Source organism: Branchiostoma belcheri, unplaced genomic scaffold, assembly GCF_001625305.1.
Source record: "Branchiostoma belcheri isolate BF01 breed outbred unplaced genomic scaffold, Haploidv18h27 scaffold104, whole genome shotgun sequence".
Classification (NCBI taxonomy): domain Eukaryota; kingdom Metazoa; phylum Chordata; class Leptocardii; order Amphioxiformes; family Branchiostomatidae; genus Branchiostoma; species Branchiostoma belcheri.
Genome location: NW_017802425.1, coordinates 609657 through 630050, shown reverse-complemented (window position 1 = coordinate 630050; position 20394 = coordinate 609657). Strand labels below are relative to the sequence as shown.

General features: G+C 42.2%; 1 protein-coding gene across 12 annotated transcripts in view; it reads left to right on the top strand.

Annotated features, from left to right (window-relative positions):
• LOC109476014 (semaphorin-1A-like) overlaps nt 1-20394 on the top strand; it is a 101917-nt gene that overhangs the window by 34824 nt on the left and 46699 nt on the right. For 10 of the 12 annotated variants that reach the window (XM_019776977.1, XM_019776996.1, XM_019776986.1 and 7 more), the window contains one exon: nt 5296-5361. The exons of 1 other annotated variant lie outside the window; for it this stretch is intronic. The gene's annotated coding sequence lies outside the window, so the exon portion shown is untranslated. Of the gene's footprint in view, nt 1-5295; nt 5362-9278; nt 9304-20394 lie in introns of those variants that run through there. One more of the 12 variants, XM_019776952.1, reaches the window with a different exon arrangement.

The following is a 20394-nucleotide window of genomic DNA, read 5'->3' as shown; positions in this document are numbered from 1 at the left end:
GGAAACAAGTTCTGTTTCACTCCCCCAGAGTTAACATGTTAGAAATTTGCTGTTTCCCAGGTCATTGCAATTATGACTTCTGCTAGGGATTGGCCAGGGCTGTTTTTAACGATGACTGGAGGTCCCAATTCTCTGTCCTGATCTCCTCCCTCCCTGATCTCTGGGATGCAGTAATCCATGTCCAGTCCAGGTCTGAGCTGATAATCCACATCCAATCCTCAGATTAGACCCTCCCCCATGGGGAGTCATAATTTAGAGATAACAACTAGGCTGACACTGTGACAGGTGGAATATCCAAGCAGATGGGCAGTGTGGGGCTGTGTTTGTTTGATGCATGTTTGAAATGACAGTTTTTACATGGATTGCCTTACAGTATGTAACACTCGAGTCATAGGGGTCTGAGAGTTATACATGTCACACAAATAGACAACACATGAAGCAACCAACCAACCAAACAAACAAACAAACAAACAAACAAACAAACAAACAAACAAATAATTTAATTATAATGAGCCAGCATTACCATTTTACACTATTGAGATACAAAATATATGCAGCAATGAATGATTATTTGATCTGTGGTCTTGTTCCACATGGCTTGTAGATGGTGTTGACTTAAATGGAGCGAAGTTGATTTGTTTCATTATTATTTCATGGCCAGGTTGTCTGTTCATTAGTAACCTGTAGTAAATTGTGGGTTGATGGGGCTTCAGTCATCAGTATTTACAGCACAGGTGCTCAGTATTAACAGCTGCAGACACCAGTATTTACAACTTCAATCTCCGCTTTTTCCTGCATCAGGTCTGAGTATTTACACCTACAGTTGACAGTATTTACAGCTGCAGACATCAGTTTTACACCTACAGTTGACAGTATTTACAGCTGCAGACATCAGTATTTACAGCTGCAGACATCAGTATTTACAGCTGCAGACATCAGTATTTACTGCTGCAGTTTTCAGTATTTACAGCTGCAGTCATCAGTATTTACAGCTGCAGTCTTCAGTATTCATAGCTGCAGTCTTCAGTATTTGCAGCTTATGTTCTGTTGCTGTGCTAGGCCAATCTCGTGATTAATATGAACGTTATATCACAGCTAACGCATCATCCTTGCCTCACCGGCAGTTGTGATTACAGGTACGTTCACGGCAGAGACGTCGGTAAATTATGTGTATCTCCGGTCGAGCGCAGGAACCATTGTTGGTGGGAAATTAAAAGGAAAGGAGTGAAGATAATGGAGGTTTGGAGGTTTTAATGAACAATTGTCCACAGAGATAAGTTGGTAGTAATGCAGGCCACTGTAGACCGTCTGTTATCGGTGGATGTGAGACTGCAGGCAATAATAATCAGTGCAAGTGTTTCTGTCAGGGCTTTGCTTCCGTGTTTGTCTCACCAGTAATTACTCAGGAGGTTCGAATCCCCCGCAGGTCCGGATTACTGCGTGTGGCTGCAGAGATATGGCTGCAGTTTCCCTTATTACAGGATGAAGGAAGATTCAACGTGTTCCATCCCGGTAACGCGCAAGCTCTGGGATGTTGAACAGCTGATAGCGATCTGTGAAAGGAGTTTGTCATGCTCAAAACACCCAACTTCTGTACATGATGAAGAAATCTGCCTCAGGTCCAAATGAATTTTCAGAAATTAAAATGTTCAGTGTATAGTCATGTTAGCAGGGTTATGTGGTAAAACAAACCACCCTGTATGCAACAACATTAGCAAAGTAGATGCTGCCTTCTGTAGTCGTGTTTGACACAATTTGACGTGGTGGAAGATTCGGCCAACCAGAGTTAAGCGCAGAGAGGAGCCACACATGGGCGAACTGACGCAGGATGTCAGTACGGATCACATCTTTTGCTCGTGAGTTGATACCAGCAAAGTCTCAGACCTACACAAGAGATCTAGACTTCGGAACTGGTACTGTAGTTTTATATTGGTTTAAATTTTGAACAGTTGTTAGAAGGGTCGTATCTGTAATTCTGTCCTGCCACATGTGAAATGCACTGGAGCATCCTGTCAACATGCATTTGACACCAGACATGAACACATGTAGGCAGGGCAACAGGGTCTATCATGACCAATCACATTGCACCTTTAGGATATGATTGAGGACAGGAAATGTCAGAACCAATCACATTGCACTGTTGCAAGTGATGGGCACTGTCAAGGCCAATCACATCCTACAATTAGGGATATAATGGACACCAGCAAATGTCAGGACCAATCAGACCGCACCACTGGAATATGATGGACAACAGTGTCAATCACAATCACATCACACCACAGTGACATACAACGGACATAATGGCAGCAGAGCACTTAGGCAAGACCAGTGAAGGTCACAGACAATTAGATTTTAACTTTTACTAAGTCAAGGTCTCGTAGAAATCAGTTTCTAATTGAAGATAAGGATAGCAATACTGAATGCACACAAACAGATAAAGCCAGTTAAAACATTAATTCTTAAAATATTCAAAAGTAAGACTGATACATGTACTAGATGACTGTACAACCCAGCTGTTTTGAAGAAATGTTCATGCAAATATAATCATAATATACATGAAGTCATACTCCCCACACCCCAGCATAAATAAGGTAAAGGATACATTATAACATAATGTTCTTGTTGATGCAGTCAGTAAGAGCACAATTTCAGACTTAGGCAAGATTACAGACCAAGCAGGATGAAACACAGATTTGGATTAAAGAGGACTGAGATTGGAGAGACTTAACTGCAGGCTTTTAGTACCGGCAGGGAAAGTGTGTCTGTGACGTGTGGGGTGGAGAGAAAACAGATAAAGGTTTAGCCGACACTGATGTACAACCTGGCAGTCAGTGTGTTTTCCTATATGGCCATGGATGATAAACACTGAATATATGATCGTCTACACTGGAGAGAAACCTGGTGCTCACCAAGTGTGGGGGTTAGAATTTAGATTCAGACGGAGTTTCAGACTGGTGAGAAACCTTGGTGTCTGATGGTTAGGGTTAGATAGTAGACTCACAGTTAGGGTTAGGTAGGACCCACAGTAGAGAGAAACGCTGGCCCAAAGGTGATGGTTAGACAGAAAACATCTAGAGTAAAAACACTGGAGAGAAACCATGGTGATCCGCAGTGGAGATAAACCCTGAGCAGTGACCCTGGCTGGGGATTAACCTGTGCCCAGAGAAGCTGGACTTAAGTTTTTCTCATCCATCTTCTGTCTGCTGTGGGAGGATAAGGAAACCACCATCCTTCAGGGAAGATGACAGGGATTTCTCAGAGGCTTGAGATACAATCAGAAGACCTTGGACACGCTTCTTTAAATTTGCGTGCAGAGCTAAGACCAAGGTAAACTGTACGGGGAGTCTTACCGCTCCTAAATTAGCGGGAAATCCATGGAGTTTGAGGTAAGCTGGGAGGTGAAGAGGTGACCCCACTGGAGCCGAGGATGCCTGAAGACATCTCAGATCTGTCCTTAAACACATCAGAGCTGAAGATGGGCTGTAAGCAGAGCCTTGGAGCTTGGTAATCACAAGATAGGATGCCTTCCCTGAGACCAACTTTAGGGCTGGTTGATGCTGGCTGGGTGAGATAGATGGTCTTGGCCTGTTTGTGTCTGGGGTTTCCTGTCTCCTTAAGTGGTAGGCCCATGGAGGTGTAATTGCATGTCTGAACTGTTTGCTGTAATTTTGTTCTCTCCACCGGAGAGTTGTTTGGTACATCATGAGGATCCGGCAGGCTGGCAGAATTGGGGCTGGGTTATGGATGGTTGTGCTGGAAACCGAGAAGATACTTAACCTGCTCCCTGCTGCTTTACCTTGTAATCACTAAAAAGGCTTGTACTGATGGCTATTTCAGCAGGGAGAAGGTTAAGTATACCACAAGTGCATTATTCAGAGGCGTAGCAATGAATTGGTGGTTGTGGGGAGCCAGGAAAAGGCAGGAGGGTGTCTTAATGTTGTATCAGATATGTCTTATGACCCTTCCGCAACTGTAAGGTATACAACAAATGTATCAGGACACCCCAGAGAGTGAAAAGAGAAAGATGTTCATTTCGGTCTCTTCCTTCAGTCGTACAGTAAGGACCATATCCATAACGGCCTGCGAGCGATACAGATATCGACTTGGCGACTTTCTCCAGGCGTATAGTTGAGATCCCCTTTAGTAAGGAGCGTTGATGGATGCCTAACCCCTGCCCCAGTCCAAGGAGTGGTCCACTGTAAAAAGCAATCTCGTTGATGAATCTGTGTGCCGAACTCCCTCTCTGGCCCGATCAATACGGAGCTATCGCCCGGCCAGCCGAGATTGAATTTGTGCGGGGCTTGGGCAGGCCATTACCGGCAGCAGTGACATTATAACATCCTCCCAGCAGCGCAGATAAACACACATGATAAATACTCCCTCAGCAGCCAGATCAATGGGAGCGCTGGGTCATGCATCTTGTGTACAGGCTGTACATGTGTTCTTTTACAGGGTTGATATGGGTGGGTTAAATCTTACAGGCTGCAGGGTTGATATGGGTGTGTTCTCTCATTCTATGGGGTTAATGTGGGTGTGTTTACAGGCTGCATGGTAGATACGGTGTTTTCTCTCAGATTGCAAGGTTGATATGTGTGGTCAGTGTGGCTGGGAGTTGGCCGGGTTAGCTGATCAATTTATGATAAGCAGGAACAAGCTTAATTCAGTCAGTATACAAATGTACATAAGACTTAAGTAAGGTTACATCCAGTCTGCTGATAGTAAAGAGCTAAATGCTGGTAAAATCCGTAGTTGTGATGAAACATTTCTGCACCTCTGTTTGAATCAGCAATGTGCAGGAGAAGGATTTGTGTACGTACCTGATATTTCTCCAGCAGAGGTAGCTTCAAGCAAAGGCGGCTGCCGTAAAATCTATGTATGGTTTATTAAAGGCTGCAACAATCGATTTCAAGGCTCTCAACATTCCCGAGCAGACTTCAGGAGCTGCACCTGTAGGGTTGCATAATGCTGACTTGGAGTTTACTTGTATCCAATAAATCTGGTCATGTAATATTTTGAGATAACTTGTTTCGAAGTACAATGTTCAATCAAACTTGTACCACCTCTACTTATAGGGACTGCTTGACCAATGTGATCACTTTTTAAAATTTGTTGGTCCCTTAGATAATTTTTCCATTGACACAGGTAATTAGAATCCTCTATATAGTGACCACATAGACCCAATTTTGTCAGTCCCCTGAGTGGTCTCCTTAGACAGTTTTGACTTCTTTAGTTTAGTTGCATTGTCAAAAGTGTAGTTCTAAATTGATTGACCTTTGTTTTACCATGTGATTACAGAAGACGACCTCCTGAGCTGTAAGGAGGAGATCTTGGGGTGTATATATAGGTGTGCAGATTTCACAGGTAAGCATCTGAATCTAACATCAGTTCTGTAATTTGTGACTGTTGAGAAAGAGTACCGTGTGATGGGACTGCATGGAGCTGCTTGTGATTCTGGGCACACGACCACTTGTTTGCTGAGAACTGCAGGGTTCCTGGCAGGGTTCCTTGGCTTTTGTGCCAGCAAATATCACATCAGCATGTGGGTTTCATAGTCAGCTGTTCATCATTCTGATGTGAGGACATGCTGATATGAAATGTGTCAGTCTCTAATGTGTGTGTGTGTGTGTGTGTGTGTGTGAATGGAGAGAAGGAAGTTTGAAGTGTTTGACTTGACTTACGCTGACTCCCAGTTCTCCTCTGCCATTAAATCCACATTGACAGTCTTGAAGCTCCTACCTTCTGCCCCTTTGCCACCAGCTTGGATTTGTTAAACTTTACTGTTTGCATGCTGTTATTGTTGCAGTTGGCATATTTTTGTGTGAGCACAGGAAGGTACATCTAATCAGCTCATCATCGATAATATACTGTACTGTACATTTTACAGATGTTGATATGAAATTTTTAGAAGAATGTATGGATGGAGAGAGGTAACAGTAGTTGGAAGTGTTTATGTAGCCTGTTTGTGGAATGTTTGTGTACTGTTGATGTACTGCGGTTGGTATATTTTTCTGCATCACCGGAAGGTGAATCTAGTTCTCCTCAAATTAATCCCAGTGGAGAAGTTTGTTATTAGATTTTTCCAGAGTTCACCTTTGAAGGTCAAAGTGTTTCCCTTTCTTCCTCACTCAAGTCTCGCTTCAGTTCTGTGCAATTACATTCTGCACTGTCGGGGGAGTTGTCGTGATTAGATTTTGCTTGCTATTTCTGTAATGGGACCACCCATTTACTCGTTACCTGATGTAAGATAATCACTGCTGTTGTGTGTACTTTAAGTTGAGTACAGGTAAGGTTGACGCGATCAAAAGAAGCCGGGTTATGAAATGTAAGGTACGTCAGGAAACAGCCTGTTCTCATTGTCCCTTCAGAGACGCATACCGTAATCACACAGAAACACTTAGGCAATCGGTATTCTACTCCGCTTGCCGCTCTGGCGTTACTATGGCAACCCTGGCCTCCAAGCTCCTGGGGACAAAGGGAGCCTGACTGAAGGTCGTAGGTTTAGCCAAGGTCAAGTTGGCTGCTAGGCTGGCACAAAGCTGCTCAGGATTCAGGCATGCCTTTGATGTGGCGGATTGTCTCCCTCCGTCGCTTCGCCACATTAATCACCGTGTTGTTTGAGGTCTGTTCATGGCCTTCGCTACAGCCCGAGGTTTGATCAGCATCATTATTATTGCATCTACACATGAACATAAACTTAAGGCAGTCTGGTCTCTGCTCCAGAGTATAATCCAGGTTTGCGCTGAGGTCTGTATTGGGCTGCTCGAAGTGTGATGTACTCAGGCTACGCTCTACCCCATGTTTGTGCTAATGTCTGCACAAGTAACATGGCATGTGGCTTTGCCACATTATTCACAGCATTATAAGTTATTACCTGTAGCCCCTCCTGTCTGCTCTGCAACCCAGGGTTGGATGGATGTGATGTGATCCGATGCTCCATGATGAAGTCAAGGTCACGCCCTTCTGTAGGTCATGTCCATGTATCAGGGTTTGTCCGACAGACACGAGGATCACCCGAGGATCACCCGCCCACCCGTGTCCCATCCTGAGGAGGGGGAGGAACTTCAGGAGAAGCTTCTGATTTGAAGCTACATGCAAGACTGGAGGGTTTGTGTTTTCATCCCTTATCCTGTCTGTAGGTCTTGATGTAGGGTGGGGCTTGGGGCGTGGCAAGCGTTTAGTTAAAGCTGTGCTGTGTAGACTAGAGAATAACAGGTGAAATTGTATTTAGATCTGTAGATCTGATGGGTGGAGAGGGATGCATGGGATGATAAGGGGAAGAGGGGTATATACGTACAGAAGTGGGAGGGGGTGTGGTATCCCTATAGTTCTCTGTAAGCTCCTCTGTTCAGAACTATAGAATAAGATGTGAAACCATGTTCAATTCTGTATCTGATGAGAGGAAAGGGTAGGGTGTAGGGGGCCAAGGGGAATCTGAAATCCCTGCTGTTTGTCACTATTTATCAGTGCTTAATCAGCAGGTGGAAAATCGTGTTTCGTTCGGTACTTGAGGCAGTAGGTGGATTAGCAGCATCACCTCACCTCAGCCGGGGTTACCGGAGAGACTTAGAAGTGGAGATTACAGGTGATGGTTGATGTTGGACTTGTGTACGTGTGTAGTGCGTGTGAGTTGTGCACAGGAGGGCATGAATTATGCAGCATGGTGTCGACAGTCCCATTCGTCATGCCTGCTGGGGAGATAAGGAACAAGCGGGCAGCAAGCCGGGATTATAAATCTACCGTAGTGGTTCGCTGGTGATCGATGTAATGTCAAGGATGAACGGGACAGTAAGGGGGAGTGGGGCTCCTAGGTGGGAAGGCCTTTGGGGATGAGAGGAGGGTGTGGAGTCTAGGGCGATGGAGAGATGGAGACAAGCCTGGGGAGCAAGCCGGGATTGTAAATCTGCTGCAGTGGTTTGCTGGTGATCGATGTACATGTACATATGATGTTAACAATGAATGGGACAGAAGGGGAGGGGGTATGGAGGTGTCAGGGGGAGCAGGTGACATGTGGGGTGACATCACTTATTCACAGTCAGTAACTAAATTCAACATCAGGGTTTGTAAGACATGGGACCAGGTGTTGAGTGCCAATGGCAGGAAAAAAATGTCAGGTCAACACAGCGGTTTTTATTTTGTTCTTGTTAAGGCCACACCAATTTAATTTGTTGGTTCTCGGATTTTTTCAGAAAAAATATGAAGCGACAGGGCGAAAAAAAATAAAATAAAAACAGGTCTAGGCATCCTATTATAGGCTTAAATGCTATGAAATGAGCCATGAAGTCAACACAAAAGGCTGGGTTAAAATTTAAACATTGAATTTTGAACTTTTAATCAAACCACTGCAATGATAGATGGGAAAACTGTAACAACTAGGAAGAAAAGGACTTTCCTCAATTGTTTGGGGCAAAACATGAGCATTTTTCAGTTGATTCAGGACCAGAATAATTTTTTTTTTTTTTTGCAAATCAGAAAAAAACGAAGAGGCGAATCCGAGAACCAACAAATTAAATTGGTGTGGCCTAATAATGTCATTTCATTCCTTCAACTCTTAGTTGTTAATATTATTTCATCTATGTTATGTAAATTTTGCCCCGCCTGCCCCATGGACCTTTCCAAGAGCATGATTACCCCCTCAGCCAGGATGTCAGGCAGAACAACTCCTTAACCTTCAACCTGCTGCCTAACCCTGTAACCAGTACAAACTTGGTGCCATCAGGCTACCTCAGCAGGAAGAAGGGTAAGTTCTAGCCACCCCATGTGAGGTAGACTCTCTACATGATAGAGCCACCTGCAGGTAAGATGTGGGGTAAGTGCAGATATTATGATTTGTGGATAGCAGCATTAATAACGACCCTTCCAGGCACAGCCACGCGTGAAATTAGCTCGGCTGGCTTTTTACCCCGATTTCACAGGTCAGGATCTCCACTCGCCAAACAGTCCGCTCACGATGCTCGGGATCGGACATCGGATTAGATACGGTTCAATTTTGTCTGGTTGCGCGCCCGGGGGAGGCTATAATTATCTGGCTCTGGGACGACGGTTATGAATTATTAGGATGTGTCACGTGAGGGAGGGTGGAACAATCGGTGTACCGATGTTGCTCAGACTACATTATGTAGTACATATTACAGCTTAGGGTTCAATCCTCCCCACAGTCTCATGTGTTTGGTTAGGTGTGTGTGTGTAGGTAGCATATATGGGACTGGGAGCCAGGGCTAGTGTACGCACTACAGGAGAGCTGGTGGTTCCGAGACAGAAGCAGGGAAATGCTGCATGACTGAGGGTTCCTGCCTACAACCTAAGGTGAGTATTCGAGTGAGCGCATGTCGGGAACAGAAAAAGTGTTTACACTAAACTACAGTGAGCTTCTTTCTGAAGCTGATCCTGTAACCCTGGTTACCTCATTGTATACCGGTATTGTACATTAAGGTAGGTGTCAGTGCAGATGTTTCAGGACAGAGTCCAGCTCCCTCACAGCCTCCGATGTGGGTTGTTGTTGATCATATTTATGAGAGTGGGTATCAGGTTATTGTCGATATTTGTGACAGCATGTTCTATGGTTGATGTTATTGTTGATATTTGTGGCATCATTGTTGATGCTTGTGAGGGCAGTTTTAGAGGTACCTTTGCAAGAAGTCTGCATTAGCCCTCTGGCATAACTCGTCTCCTTGTGATGAACATTTGTACTGCGTGACTGGCTAAGAAAGGAGAGGAAATAGAGAAGGGAATCAGTAGCCTGTGGGTGTTTCACCGTAAGTGTAGCTTTAGTACAGTAGCACTGCTGACAGATAGGCTATTCTGGGAAGGAGATGGTATTGCTGATGGATTACCCTGTGATTTTAGTGGGAGAAAGCACTGGCTGATGCTGACCTCTCAGTTTTTCTGTATTATCCCAGAGCTGTTCTGGTGTGGGTTATTGTGTGCCTGTGCTGGTTATTGTTGTGTTTCGTCTGCTGGTTCGAGTTATTATTCCATATTGTGTGGGTTATTGTTGCATTTCGTGTGTGTGCAAATGGAGTACCTGCCATATTTATGACTGTAATGTTCCAATGTTAATCATGCGCCATAAAGGCTGCCTGCCTACATCTGTCTCAGGATTACTGTTGTCAAATCTTACTTAGTTTCTGATCCTACAGTCTATAGTCAAAGTAATGGTGTCATATTTCTCAAGAACATCCACCTATATGTACAGTCTTGCATTCTTCTCGAGAACAATTCATCAAGGACAAGGGAGCAAACTTGAATCCAAACTTTATTGTGCCTAATTTCGAATTCTACAGGTACACACTCAACTTGTAATTTAGTAGAGATATATAGATTCAAACATTTAACTTAAGGTAGTATACCAGGTAGTCATCTTTTAAGCTGATTAATGAGATACATTACCTCCCCATAGCCCCAGATAGGATCCCATATCCCCCATCACACCCTCAAATTGAAAAGTAGTGTATAGTTTGTATGATGTACAATCATGATGAAGAGACCATCCAAATTTTGTTCTTTGGTCTCTTCACAAATTATCCCTGGACCAGTATGATAGATGAGTTTCTCACTGGGAATAGGTCCTGCTATTTACCCAGTGGATGTTCCTGTACATCCCTGCCTTTTCTTCACTCTGATTATTTCTATGGTGACCCTGTTACCATGGTTACTTGGTTACCATCCCAGGAATGCCCACCTTTCAGTAGGGGCAGGGCAGCCATTGTTAGGTACAACCCTGGGTCAGATGCTGACAGTAAATTATGTCTGGCTGGCAGAAAAAAATGGCTGCTGTCACAGGGCTTCAAATACTCACCTGCAACTCTAAGAAAGAGGTTGTAGAAAAAAACTTATTAAGAAACAATTTTACAATTTATTACAGATGGTCACTGTAGAAAGAATTCTTGATGCCTGTGGAAAAATTATCAAATGGACCATTGCACAGGTGGTCCTTATGTAGAGGTATTTATACATGTACAGGTTTGTATTGCCAGATTGAGGTGGTGAGGGGTGATTGACACACCTACAGGCCCAGCTGACCTGTCCTGCTTCTGTCCAGTTGGTTTAATCTTCCATCCATTCTCCAGCCTTTATTGGCAGGAAGACAGATGACAGCAGGAGTAAATCATATTGACCTCGATACAAGTAAATCTACAAGGAAAACAGCCCATCATAGTCACTAATGCACCAGACAAATTTTACCTGCACCACTCAGAATTTAGGAAGCGTGGATCATGCTAAAAACTACCCAGAAACCATATGATTGTCATGATTTCTTTTAGTACTTCATAGGTGGTAACAGTCAATGCAGCAAATAAAAATTCATGTATACTGCATTGTATGTATAAACCCAGTACATGAACCCGTGCAGGTAGACATCAGAAATACCTGCACAGCACCAATTTTAGCTGTACTAACCTGCGTATGCTGGTGGGATTTTGAGCCTTGACTTTATTCTAAATATAAAAAAAAGATGACACCAAAGTACCAGTATTATAACAGGAACCTAGGGTGAACTGTAAGCCTGCCCTTGTGGTGCCCTCCAGAACTGTAGAATCGATAGCTCTATGTTGGATATAACATCATATTTCTTACCTTATCTTCACAGCTAAGGCTTGCTGCTGATATGCTTTGTTCGGATGTAACATTAGGACACGCCAATAAGTCATTACCTTGGGCCTCGTATATATATTTTGAAGGATTGAGTACAAGAGGTCAAGATGGAAACAGAGGTCTGCAAAGAAAACTTGACTCTAATCATACTGGCTTTCTGAAATTCTGTTAACAGAAAAATGCAGAATCATTCAATGTTGGATCTATCCTTTGACTCATGTTGATATTAATGTTCATTATTAATTGGGAGAACCAACAACTTAAATTTGTTTTCTCATCAGGGTAGCAGCAGGTTTCCTTTGTGAAGCTGGAGACAAGATGTCTGTATGTGTGGATGTAATGTTTTATTTGTGGGCTTATCGCAGCAGACATAGGGGTTCTGTTAGTTCTATATGTGTGGATATGATGCTATATTTCACATGTATCACTACAGATATTGTGTTATTGTGTATGTGCAGATATACACATCTTGTAGCACTATAATTCTCATATATTGCAGGAGATATGTGTGGATGTAATGTTGTAATTCTTAGCTTATCACAGCAGATAGTGTTGGGATTGCAAAGTCATGACCCATCCTTGTTGTGACAAGCAGTTGGATGAGGATCGATATTTATGGGTTTTATCCAAGCAGATTTTATTACTCCCGCTCCTGACGGGGCCGTAGCCATAGCAACGACCCCCTTAGGACGGGTGGGCAAGCAGGAAGTGGCAGTTTGTATCGATCTTAAAGGATGGAAACTCGGGACAGAAGGTGGGTGTGACCTTCAAGGAGTAGTCTTCTTCGAGGAGTGGTTACTATGTTCTTCAAGGAGTGGCTACTATGTTCTTCAAGGTGTGGGTATGTACCGTGTACTTCAAGGAGTGGTTATGTTCTTAAAGGATTTGGCATTTCCTTATGTTTACATAATAAGAAACCCCCAACATGTATGGAGAAAGTTTCCTTCTGGATATGGATTTTGAAAAGCAGACAATGTTGATCTGAAAGAAAAAGAGAAGAATTTCTGAAGAATTTCCATAGGCAGAAAAAAACACACACAAAATTGAGACAGTGAAACTGGAAGTGAAACTTTGTTGGCAATGTAACAAAGCAAACTGTCTCAATCTGAAAGTAAACATACCTCTGCCAATTGAAAATGAAACAACACTGTCAGACTCAGAGTGAAAGTTGTTACTGTCTTACAGATTTGACATGCTCATTTGCATAGAACTGTAGGACAGAGAAGGTAGGGAAAATTTACTGCACTGCTACTTTCTACTTTTAGTCTTTTAGTGTAACTCTATCGCTGGGTAGTCTGCCAGAAAAGACATGTTTTACACATACCCAGAATTAGGAGGATTCTACCAAGTTTGTGCTTCAATCAAGGACAGGTTTCCAGGAAAGCTGAGAGGAAATGGAAGGTCTTAAGGAGTCAGTAAGAAATTCTTTCCTGGCAAGGCTGTAAGGTAATTTGTGTCTCCTGTTGTCAGGTTAATTCCTGAATCAGCTATCAATGTACCTTGAAGCTGACACTTAAATTAATTCAACCAGTTATACATTTTATTTACTGTGACAGAGAGTTAAATTTTTATTTACCTTTTGACACTTGGAGAGTTAAATCTTCACGTTCAAGGTTGATACACCAACAGATGAGATAATATCTCTACTTTCACAAATGGTTTTAATCCTGGAATGTATTTCAGCCCCCTGGCTGCTGCAGCAGATTGCAGATTTTGTTACCTTCGCCAAGAAGGTTATGTTTTTAGTAGCGTTTGTATGTATGTATGTATGTATGTGTGTGGTTTAGCAAGATAACTCGAGAAGCAATGGATGGATTGGCACGGAACTTGGTAGGTGGGTAGGTCATCATGAGACCTAGAAATGATTAGATTTGGGGCCCCCTGGCGGCTTTCCTAGGTACTGCAGCAGAACTTCCGGTTTTGATATCTCGTGATCTGGACATGCTAGGGTCACGAATTTTGAATGACAGATAGCTCTTGGGATAGGGAAGAAGTGACATGAGTTTGGGTCCCTTAGCGGCTTGTTCTGGAACTGCATGAGCATTTGTTGAAATTTTTTCAAAGGAGGATAACTCAAGAACCGGTTGACGGATTGTCGTGATTTTTGGTATGTAGGTAGTTGAAGTGATGCTTGACATGATCAGATGACAATTATGCAAATCAGGAGCTAATGTGCATAATTAATGAGGAAATTCTATAAATCTGCTTTGTTCGATAATAGAACTATGAAACACTTGTGACATCACTTGTGAGAACGAGAAAAACATCTGAGAATATAGATTATGTAAATGAGGACCTAATTTACATAATAAATGACAAATTTTTATAATTTCATAGTTGTAACTGCTGGGAATTTCATACTTGCCACATTTGGAAATTAAGTGAAGGTGAACATCAACAAACATAATTTATTCAAATCATGGCCTCATTTGCATAATTTATGAGTAAGTGCTATAATAGCATTTTTGTTAAGATAATGCTGTCATTGGGCGGAGAATATGATCAACAGTTGATATAATCCATGCAAATGGGGCTCTTATTTACAAAATCAATGATTAAAATTTGTATAATTAAATTTGTCAACCACAAGGGTTAGTATCATTTGGCGAAGGTATGAGATCGTGGAACTCTTGTTTCCTTATACTTGACTGAGATTTCAAACTGAATCATTTCCAACCTGTGTACAGTTCAGATCACCCACTGTTACTGTAGAAAATTCTATTTACTTACACTCCACTCAAAATGAGCAAGGAGAATTACTCAAACCCATCCTACAGCTTGTGGGGTGCCGAATATTCTGTAGTCTCCATTGTTAACTAATAGAAACAAGTCCATCTTGAGACCCTACACGACCTTCTTAGCAAGCAATGTAAGGAGTTAAAAGGAGGCAAGTGGGTTTTGACCTTACAAGGTTTGACCCAACTCTTCCGACAGTGTAAGATTGACAGAAAGTTCACTTTGCCCGGCCGCCACCTCCCTACTGTACCTCATGGAACTCGCACCTGCATGTTTTATTGATGGGTAGTCCACGCAGGCTGTAAATCGCTCGTCGTCAGCGCCGTTTCAAGGCCCTGAGGGTTTGGAGATTGTTCCGCTGGGACCTGTTTACTTCCAAACCGTCACGTTTTAACTGGTTACTGGGAAATTCTACTCCAATGCTTCCGTGCTGGCTCCGTAATGTGAAAGTTTGAGGTAAAGATTAAGCATCATTAGATGGAACTCCAGTCTGTCAGAATGTCATTAGCTTCTCAGGTTTGGCAGCTGAAACATTTAGGCTAATTAAGACTGCAGGAATGACATCATTTGGTTCTTGGTAAGAGCAGAAAACGGAGAGCTAACAAGGAACTTGTGACATCTTAATTTTTGGATTATTAAGGCCTATTTTGTATTGATCTATTCAATTATTGACTTGTTTGTTTCCTAAACAAGTTCATTTTAGAAGCCTGAAAAACAATCAGTGAAGGGTTTTATGTCCCAGAATTCATCAGGCCTGATGGAACAAAAATCTGACAGAAGTTGATTTCCCAGAGGAACGGTCCAACTAAAATTAGGAGGGGGTCTGGACCAGTCCATTTCAAATCAGGTGGTACCAGAAGGGTTTCCCAGAAGGGAAATGTAAGTTGCGCAATTGCAGTGACTGCCTTTTACCAGTGAGATCTATCTAGTCTGTATACTGTGTAATACTAATACCTTCAAAATCTAATCGAGGGAGTTGGAAGGAGTCTGTGTTCTTGTTGTCATTTCCTTCCCCTGCCTTCCTCTGACACTTCAGACTAAATCCAATTTTTCTTGCAGTAGCCTGAGTGATAAATCAGCAGGTGATAAATACGTCAGACTGCGAATCCCAGCTGAACAATCTGCCTCCATATCATCGAATCATCAGAACTGGACTGATGTCATAACGGATTGGAGGCGGAAGGTGTGACAGTCAAGTGATCATCATGTGACTGTTGTATGACAGACTGGTATGGTGCCGATAGGGTGTTGTATCTGTCTTGCTATTTGAAAAACCCTCAAAGAGCCTCAGAATGAAGCAGGCAGTCTGTATAGTGAAATCAGGATGGAAGAGATATTGGAGAAATGGGTTGTCATACAGGTAAAAAAGGTCTGTTAGTGCCCTATAGTTAACATACCTGAAGAAAAAACAGCCAGTATATATATATATATGTTGGAAAGAATGTTTGAAAACAGTTTTTTGTTAGTCAAAAACAAACACCCAGGCTAACACTAGTAACAGTCAATAAGTGTAGAATTAAGGATGAGGATTACAGGGGGAATCGGTTACATATTATCTGTGATCATGAACTGTACGGCTAAGGTGGGAATCAGCTACATGTACATTGTACATGTATATTGCACGGCCGGCCGTTGCTTCGTTTTGTATCAGCTGGTAATCGTGTCACGGCACCCAAGACTGTGTCATAACTTAAATGGTGTTAAATATAAAACATATCACCTCTGCCATCTGTGTTGGCAGAATTCCAAACTGGTATACTTACCAAGATAGCTTACCAGAATCCCCCCCCCCACTCCCTAATCTGGTAACCAACACAAACTTGGAGCCAAAAGACTACCTTAGCAGGAATGAGGTTAAGGAAGAAGTCTTAGACAAGCATCTGCAGTTGCCCACACGAATGTGCATTGAAGTATCGGGAGTCAAACCATTCCCCTTAGGTGGTGTAAGGAGTTTGTTGGTGGAAATAGAGACTTGTTATTTCTAGTTAACTCTCTCCAGTTGCAATAAAAGGTGTGTACAAAATCCTTGTTAGTGTTTGTTGTGTAACACACTTATGTGGTGGGCCGTGTCAGAGGTCCAAACGAGGATGGGTCAAGGTTATGGAGCTGTTTCTTATGCAGCATGTCTTAGCAACTGTACATTGTCTTATCAACCTCTAAAGGACTCTGGATCATATTCGGCTGTACCAGGTGCTGTAATTGGTTCTTCAGGGAACCTTTTGATACTAGGATGTATCAGGAAACATTTGAGATTGTCAGAAATTATTGATACTACTGTACATGGATATTTGAACAAGACTGATGGAGGATGTTTTTATTTTGTTTGGCAATTTTGAAGAAAAAACATCAAGAATGTAAACAGACTTTTAATATCATCAGCACTACCTGTAACTTGTAAGACATTACCTCAGGAACTCCTGAAGTGTCTTTAAAAGACCTTAAGAGAATTTGACAAGTGTCCTTATAGGAAATGAGAATAACAACTCCTTAAGATTTGCACCTACTACTGCCTGTAAGACATTACTGCACAGAACTCCTGAAGTGTCATCCCCTGCCTGATAGGAGTGATGCTGAGATAAGTCTGTCTCTGCTCAACTGATAACTGTTATCCTGAGGCTATGGTAGGGGCTTATTCAGCACCCAATCTGCAAGAAATCACTGTCAAACAGCAGATACCCATTTGAAGTATGCCAACTTTTTATGCAACATTTGACAAACGAGGATGGGTGGTCTGTCAAGCATGAGAAGTGAAGACCCCAAACACTGGAGATGTACAGAAATCTCAGTATTCCCCATCAGACTTGACATCTCCCAGCCCCTCCCCTCATCCTGTAGGCACCATGATCTGTGCTGTGAATTGTGACATCTCTGCTACAACTTAGTACAAGTGTTTGCAGTTAATCTCCAGGCTTGTGGTTTTTGTCTGTTTACTGTATGGGGATCCAGGATACCTGCTTAACTTGTTTGTTGGCCTGCCTGTCTTTCCCTATTTTTTGACCTGTCAATCTGTTACCATCAGCGATACGATGTACAACATGTATTAAGGATCACCAATACAATACACCTGTTTTACACATCTGTACAATACACCTTTTTTACACACCTGTACAATACACCTGTACAATACACCTTTTTTACACACCTGTATAATACACCTTTTTTACACACCTGTATTGCACACCTGTTTTACACACCTGTACAGTACACCTGTACAGTGCACATGTATAATACACCCATTCTGCTGCACACCTGTACAGTACACCTGTTCTGTACGCCTGTATAATGCACCTGTACAGCACACCTTGTGGGTCCTCCTTACTCCGTTTCCTTGTGTCCCCCACGTCAGTCTTTACCCGTCTATAATAACACCTGTACGGTTCACCTATATGTACCACCTGTTCAGCTCACCTTGTTTGTACAGTTCCAGTCGCTGCAGACCAGCTAAGTCATGCCTGAGACAGGTGTGAGGTCCAGGGTGTCTGCTGAAGTCTGACTAATGGGCCGTTGTTCCTCATGTTTGTATGTGAACATCTCAAATGGATGGACTGTGTCAAGGACAAATCATGGAGATTCTCTTCATCAGATAGCTGTAAACAGTGCAGAAATGTTCCGCTTCACTTACTGTAAAATGCAGAAACTTTTTGAATTTTTTTGCAGCTTTTCAATTGTTTCAATCAAATACAAGCTTTAAGTTTATTAAAATTTAAATACCTAACAAAAATCATTTCCTGCAAAATGAATCCACCGCAAAATTTTCTGCATTTATAGTAGTTAACCTGGGCTTGTTGAACCCTGGCTAATGGTTTGTTGTCGCACTGTAGCCAGTCCTGTATATTGTTTGTGTGAGCAATTACAGGTACTAGAATGCATCAGGAGCAGTTCAGAAGGTCCCTCTTCATTTAGATAACTGTAAACAGTCAGTGTCTGAAGGGCCATCTTCCCTTTGCTGTATTAACATCTTACTGGTACTACAATGTGTCGGGGACGGTCAGAAGGGCCCTCTTCATTAGAATGTAGATAGGCGTGAGTTGAAGTGTAAACAGTGGTTACATGTATAATGCCGATGAGACCAGTGGACCGACACAGATACTAGAGTCCTCACCTCGATGTTTGGTACACACTGGAAACTGGTTCACTTGGGAGGTTCTGTTAAAACCCAAAGTAAAGTGCTGTTTAGGTAAAGCACAGGGTTACTTCAGTAACTTGACCTGGAAAAAACAGAACACAGTTTTGTAATTCAGTCTTGTGATTGATGATTTTGTACAAGTTTACACAACATACAGCATCATGTTGCAGTGCTGGGCTTTTATGCATACAGGCTGCTAGACTTCATGTTTTTAAAGTTTGGAGAGAGTACTATGGAGACTTATTTTTACTAGCTTATTTTGCTTTATGTTGTTTTAATGTAGAAATGTGCAGTGTTAGTGCTCAGACTGCTAAGTGAGGTGATTAGCCAGAAGTGCTGACAACCTTGCCTGTCATTCCCTGATCCTCTATGATTTATGCACCACTGTTTCTATCAGAGTGAGAATAATGAGCATGTTTAACTCTAATTAAGACCTGCCTTCGTTAAACCCACAGAAATGAAGAATAGGCCCTTCTGATGATAGCCTGGAGGTAATAAATCCTTCTACTGACATCACCAGCATTGTTGACAGGCCACAATTATGTTTTTGCACCTATTTTGTCAAAATTATTCATAAGCAAAATATTAAAACTTCAAAGAAGTAATTACATGATATGAACCTGCAAATGGTAAGGTTCTTTCCCCCTGAATTATTTGGTTTTGTGTAATAATATTCAGATTTGCTAGCAGCTGGCAGAGAATCTAGGTGTGGCATCTACAGTTGCTACAGCTCTAACAACCCCCTACTTACTCCAGCTGTCAGTATGATAGACCATCTCCACCATTAGGCTGTTGCCATAGTTACTGTAAATGCATTTACTTTCGCAATAATACCGTATTTCACGGAAATAAGGAAAATGGAAGTTAGTGCTTTGTTTGAAGTTCACTGCTGAATCTATTCTGTAGTACAGTAGACAGTAATACAGAACACATATTCATGGTGGCATGATTTTGCTCTAACTTAGAGTCTAAGATGCAAACCGTGAAAACCATGAGACTAAAACCATTGTGGACATTTCGCAATTTACGATTATACCAACAGAAGTGCTGTAGTTTTCCCTGGGGATGCAGAGGTACAGGGGTGAGGAGGGGAGCTGATATTACCTGTTATCTTCTCATTAGGCCACAACACAATATCACCTGGGTGTCAGCATGGCCAGACTTTCAGATGAAGTGTAAATAAGGAATATGAAATCCTGTCTCGTGCAATCCTCATGTTTTGTAGAAATGTTACCAACAATGAAAATGAAATAGAAATGGAAGGCAATGGTATTATACTTTTTCTTCTGTGTCATGTTTGATTTGTGTGTTTAGCAGTTCTATGTGACTGAGGAATCCTGTGGTATCTTTGGATAAATTAATGAATTAGAGGAATGATAACCAATCATAGAAATGATTTTTCATCACTTTTTGTTACGTTAAAACCCTGTCACATTTGATGGATCCTTTGTTAGTTTGCTTTGATCCCATAACTGCGATATTTCCACCATAACATGCTGACACCAGTGGGAAGATATCCCATCAATCCTCATCAGCGAAGGATTCTGGTTCATCGACCTCAGATTGCAGTCAGCTATAATGTAGCAGTTTTAGGAACCTGTCAGTTGTAATTGGTACAATCCAGAATGAGACAGGAATCAACCCCTCTGCACTCTCATGAGTTAGGATTCAGTCACACTGCTTGTGGGTTTTTTTTTGCCATAGCGTTAGTTACCATGGCGTTTACACTTTAACAAGCTATATGTGGTGGTACTGTTAAATGGATGTCCCATAGGGACAGATAATGTCGTCATTGGTAAGTTGGAACCAATCCATCACCAAAGCAGATTTTCACGGCTCCACCGTGATGATCTTTTGAAGCTTCAGAATCCTGATGAGTGGAGACGTAGATTGCTCCTGTCAGAATGCTTTATCACAGGCACATCTATAATTCATGCAAC